Genomic DNA, 6,183 nt, shown 5'->3' on the forward strand with positions numbered 1-6,183 from the left:
CTGTTGAGTAGTGGTATGAATATGGTTCTGTGAGAGAAAGAAGTGGTTCATTAGAATTAAAGAGGAGGGTGTGAAGAATCACCAAGGACTTCATGGAGGAGAAAGCATTTGTTCCAGGCATTGAGAGCTAAGAAACAGCTCTTAAATAGAAGGTGGAGGCAAATGCGCTTGAGGCTGAGGGAGGAGCGAGCAGAGGCCAAGAATGGCCCCTGTATGTGGGGATTTCCTGGATAGAAGAGCCCCATAAGGCAGAAATGTGGCTAAATAATTACACTCACAAGTAATTCTCATACTATATTTCTTACAACATACTTTTTTAAGGCTGAATGTAGCAGGAAAAAATTTCCCATTTGACTACCTTGGCATTAAAGAAAACGGATGGTATCCTGTGTCTGTGGCAAAAAAAAAAATTGAAATATTACTTTGTCCTTCTTATCCCTAAGATTTTCCTGCCTCCATTTTTTTTTTAAAGCAAGTTACCAGGCTTTGTGGTTCTTGTAGTCCTTGCAGCCAGAATTTGAGTAGGATGAAATACAGAAGAATCCCAAGGCACATTGTTGGAAAAGTTGTATCAGTTGAGATTTTGCTAGGAGGGTGATGGGGGAGAAAGCCTTTGAGGGGGTAACGGGTATGAGACACGGCTCATTCCTCTGAGCCAAGGGGCATCTCAGGAGGGAGATCTTGGCACCTTAGTTAAGTATTAGCTTAAGACTCTCTTACTAACATGGGTAGGGACACAATGAATCAGGGAACTTCTAAAGGACCACAGTAGGCAACAACCATCAGGAAGTCAGTAGCAGCCGGGATATACTGGACATCAGCAGCTCATCCCCTCCAGGTACCTCAGAAATCTTTGAGATTCTGCCATAACCAAGGGGAAAGAGCCAGTCATAACTGATACAAAACTCCTACTGCTCTGAAGGATGATACAAGGTGAAGAGTTCATGCACACTCAAGTTTGTGGACCAAAATTTGTACCTCCTAAATACACGAGAGGTCTTGGCCTTAAAAGCAATACCTTGGGCTGAAGAGGATCGGGGAGAGGTCAAACCACCTAAGTTTCTGCCTTTAGTTTTTGGCAGAGCTTCTAGAATACAACTAAATTTTTAGTACATACTAAGTTCAAGATATATAGTTACATTGCTTTATCTTTGTAGTGTCCCTATCAGGTAAGAACTCATTTTATTATCCTTATATAGATGAGACCAGACCAGTCAACTTGGTGAAGTCACTCAAAAAGTATATGGGAAAGCTGGATTCAACCCTAGGCAGACATGCCGAAAGCTTATTCCCTTAACTTTATTCTTGTGTCCCCTCCCTAGAATCTTTGTTCTATGCCCTACTAGTGAAACATACACACTAATAAACCACAGGATAGGAAAGCTGCCAGCAGAGGACTTATTCTATTACTCTTCCTCCTTAATAATGTGAAAAACTCTGATAAAAAAGGGCTGAACAAATTCAAATCCTCACTATACCAAACTTCCTTTTAGAGATAACTGGAAGAGAAGCATCTCCACTATTACCCAGCCTGCTTTTCTGGTGTATCTCTGCACATTTTTTCCTTTTCTGACAAATGGAAATTTTTCTCTGCCAATGACTACCTGCCATTTACATTCATTCATTTTGCTCTGATAAAGCGACATCATAGCTTTAAAGTTGCAATTCTACCAAAGTAACCTTCAAAGAAACCATCCCAAATCAAATGCATATAGATCTCTGTCTCCCTGCTCTTTATCTTAAAATGAGTATTTGAGAAGAAAATCCTTTTGCCACATATTCACTGGGAAGGAAAATGGATTGCACTTTCCATACTTGAGGCAGGATTTTTGATAAACTTTGAGATATTCTGGTACTTTATGCGCCTGTCACTTTCTTCTGCCATGGTAGTTTTGTTTTCTGACAACTTGTTTATTGATATCAAGAGGCCAGTAGGAAGGTGACCTAAATAGGGAAAGAAGTTCCTAAATGGTACTTGTGTTGAGGAGTGGCTTCTCTATAAACTCAGTTCATGGTGGAGACCTTAGGAATAAAAGCACCCTAAAACTTTCCTGGTGCTCAATTCTGTATTCCTCTGTCTCCATACAATGCAGTTGAGAAAATCTGTATGAAACAGAGATTGGATAGAATAGATCTGTCCATTTTGGTATATTCAGTAAGAGAGAGAAAGGGAGACAGAATGGATGCCTTAAAGTAGGATTACAGAAACATTAGTAGCTTAGTAATTAATGGTGAGATTTTGGGATTTTTATTACCAGTTTATATTTTTTAGGATTCACATTTTTCTAAAGTGGGCATTTATCATTCATATTAATAATTTATAAGCAAAAAATGAATAAGAGACATAGAATAGCCTTATAGGACGTCTACAAAGAAAGGGAAAACTATATAACTCTAGCTGGAAAATATCCTTAAATACTAATTAAAATGGTACAAAATGTTCTGTCAACCACAGGCAATGCCTCTGAGAACCTTGGAATGGGGAAAGGGAGCAATGTCATCTGCACTCAGTCATGGAGGAAACAGCTGGACAAGTCAGCACAGGGAGGAGGTGACCGGTAGAGGCGACTCGGAGTTCTTCAGGTACCTGGAGATCACTGAACACTGGCCTTCCAGACCCCTTTATACCAGGTTCGCTATCGTGAGGGAAATGGCCTGCCTGAAAGGGACTAAATGAGTTTGGCCTTCATAGCCCAGAGAGGCACAGCAGAAAGTGTAGCGGGAGATCAGTGTGTTTTGCTGTTTGCTGTCTCTCCACTCTCAATCTCTGAAATGCCTTTCTTTAAAAAATAAAATAAAATGAAATATCTTTATTGGCTTGGAGTTTTCTAATGACAGAAAAGAGAAGTAAGGAGACCAGATTGGGAACTGAGGTCAGAGAAACATCCGTGGGTAGACGCTGCACTGTGAAGTGACGTCGGGGATCTACTGATTAGCCGGTCTGGCTGCCGCTCTCCATCCACACAGGGCATCTGGCCACCCATTCCTGCTGATTAAGGGGCAGTGCCCTGGCAGCTTCTGACAGATAACTTTGTTGTTTTGTTATAAGGAGCTTTATTTCCTCAGGATGAATTATGAAGATTTTTTTTTCCTTTTTGTTGTTTCAAAATAGGGCTGTCTTATCTGAGAATGTGTTAATTAAAGTTATCATGTATTACCTTGTTTCTAGTCCTACACATTTGATATGAACAAATTACTGTTTACAAGACAGTTTCCTGTACTTGGAATAGCAGCTGTTGTAACTCTACCAAGAAGAGCTGCCTAGAGGGGTTAGGGCATGAGGAACTGGTTTGGAGACAGGAAGAATAAAGGAATGTTCAGATCTAGATCGAAGGCAGGTGGGATGCTTGTGGTGGGATGGTTGGGTCCACTTGCTTTCTGTTTAGCCTCCTAACCAATCTGATGTTATCTACCCACAGACCTCCATTTCCCTGGTGCACTCTTTTGGCTGGCCCTCCTGCTAAATCTCTTTGCTGGCTGAACTTTAGCCTTCCCTAGCCAAAAGCCAATCAGGAAAACACTACTTCTATCTCACTAGGTTGGAGCATAGCACTTTGGGAATGGAAGCAACAGCAAGTCCTAACCTCACAGTCAGTTAGGCATTCAACTCAAATACATGAGCATTTATTCAGGAGGCATCTGCTGTGTTCAATGGCTTTGGGAAGTGCGGAGAGAGATGCAAAGATGGAAACATTGTCTCTACCTCCATGTAGTTTAGGACCCATCTTGGGAAGAAAGCAATTGTTTACAATAACAATAGTAAGCACAGCAAGAGAGATGCAGTGATGTAGAATGGGAAGGAGATTCAGAGCATTCTTGAGTGAGCTGCTAATTGGAGGGCTGAGGGGATTGTGACTTCATTCTCTGCATCCAGGTCCTGCTGGCGTGTCTAGTGCACACTGGGTGCTCTGCAGTGTTTGCTAAGCCATTATTGAGAAGGGGTATCCAGTGGTGTGCATACCCCTTTGAAAGGGCTTACTAGTCATGTGAGGTGCTACTAGAGAGACAAGTTAACATTTTGAATCAGAGATGAGACTTGGAAGAATATTCTAGTGGAAAAAAAGAATATGAGAAACAGTTCAGAAACATGGAATCCCTGCTCTACTTCCTGTGCTCACTGCCCCTGGCCCCTTCATACAGGGATTTTGAGGACAGATTTCTCTACAGGTAACTGGAAGCAAGACTTACTTGGAGAAAATAGTTTTGTTGGTCTCTTGTCTGACAGTACTCACAAACCCTCCTTGCTTGTTTGCTTCCTTCCCTTAATCCCATTCTTTCCCTCTGAACCTTTCTACATCTTCCTTAAGTCCTATTTTCTTTTTCCCTTGTTCTGAGCTCCCATCACCATCTTTTTCCCCTGTCAACCAAGGAGAGAGGGCACACGTGCAGTTACCAGGTCACCAAGCTAAACACAGTGCTTTAGAGTTGGTCTTGTGTGTGACTGTCCTTCCTCCCTCTAGGTATTTATCTCTTTTCTGTGGGTAGCATAACAGAAGCTCAGAGAGTTGATGTGCCTGCAGCATGACATAAATGGAAGTCACAAACATTCATTTTCCACTTCTTTATTTTGCTTTCTGAGTCATGGTGCCTTTGCATAATTTAAACCTTTTCTCTCCCCACCGCCTTAACTCCTGAAAATCTGCAACAAGTTCACATGCATCCGTAATTCTCCACTCTAGAATTTCAAATGGAAGTTATAAACAATGTTTTGGCTCCTTGTGAAGTCTGAGAATCTAATGTATGTCCTTGGTCTTATAATAAAGGGCTGGTAAAAGTCCTTTTTTTTTCTTTTCTTTTTTTTTTAAACTTGCTTTCTCTACTCTATTGTCCAGTTTTGATTTTCCTATTTTCCCTCATCTTTGTAAGATAGCCTTCCAGATGTCTCTTCAAATGACAGCAGCCCTGTCATCTTCTAAGAACCTAAAAGCACTTTGGCTGCTTTAGAAAGATGTGTTTGTTTTTTCATCTTATTAGGCAGCATCTGAAGTCTCTCTGAAAACACAAGAAAAGAATATAAAGAGAGGCTCTCAGAAACTGCAAGTCCCATGGAAATTAAGGCCATTAGTGTTTTGTATAATGAGGAGTCACCTTTGCATTTAAAATAGACTATTTTGTTTTGGATATAGGTGGAGTAGGATATAAATGTATACTTACTTGCTTCTTAGTTTATCATAGGAATGCAAGAAAAGAACTAAGGATAAGAGAAAAGGAGGAACAAAAGACAGCTCTGATGCCTTTATCTCAGGTTATTTCAGAAAAAACAAAATGATAACCCTGCAAAATTATCAGCACTCTTTCCACTTTGGTTCAACTGCTCTCAGTGGGTGACTTGTCTGGAAAGGAATCTCTTTTAGCCTTCCTGGCTACTAAGCCACGGCAGATAAAGCCACAAGGTGTCACTATTGCTAAAATCGCTCTCCACCTACAGACTGGATTGTGGTTATGTGAATGTGAATTAGATTTCACCTTTGTTTCTAAATAGGCTCCCTGGGAGAGGTAGTTCTTGACTGGCAGTGTTTGCTGCCTCCTTCACTCCAAATAAACTATGGCTTTGGCCAAATTATCTAGTGAAGCTCAGATTTCTAATATAGAAATTGGGTAGGAGATAATTTCCTTTTTTTTTTTTTTTGAGACGGAGTCTCGCACTGTCGCCCAGGCTGGAGTGCAGTGGTGCCATCTCGGCTCACTGCAAGCTCCGCCTCCCGGGTTCCCGCCATTCCCCTGCCTCAGCCTCCCGAGTAGCTGGGACTCCAGGCGCCCGCTACCAGGCCTGGCTCATTTTCGTATTTTCAGTACAGACGGGGTTTCACCGTGTTAGCCAGGAAGGTGTCTATCTCTTGACCTTGTGATCCTCCCGCCTCGGCCTCCCAAAGTGCTGGGATTACGGGCGTGAGTCACTGCGCCCGGCCGGTGGGAGATAATTTCTGTCTTTCAGGGTAGAAAACCTTGGTATAGCTGAGTTTCAGAAGCAGCACTTAGTAGGTACGCAACAGAAGTTAGCTCCCCTAACTTAAAAGTGAGGAATGGAGTTGGAAAGTGTACGTGAGGAAGAGGGTGGTAACTTTTTGAGACCTCTTTCTTTCTTTTTCTTTTTAAAAATTGGATTGCAAAGCTGCAAAAATATCAAACACAGATGTCTGGTTGTTGTTAATAGCTATGCCACAAAAAATGTTTAGGAAAAGC

Source organism: Piliocolobus tephrosceles, chromosome 8 (genome assembly GCF_002776525.5).
Source record: "Piliocolobus tephrosceles isolate RC106 chromosome 8, ASM277652v3, whole genome shotgun sequence".
NCBI lineage: Eukaryota > Metazoa > Chordata > Mammalia > Primates > Cercopithecidae > Piliocolobus > Piliocolobus tephrosceles.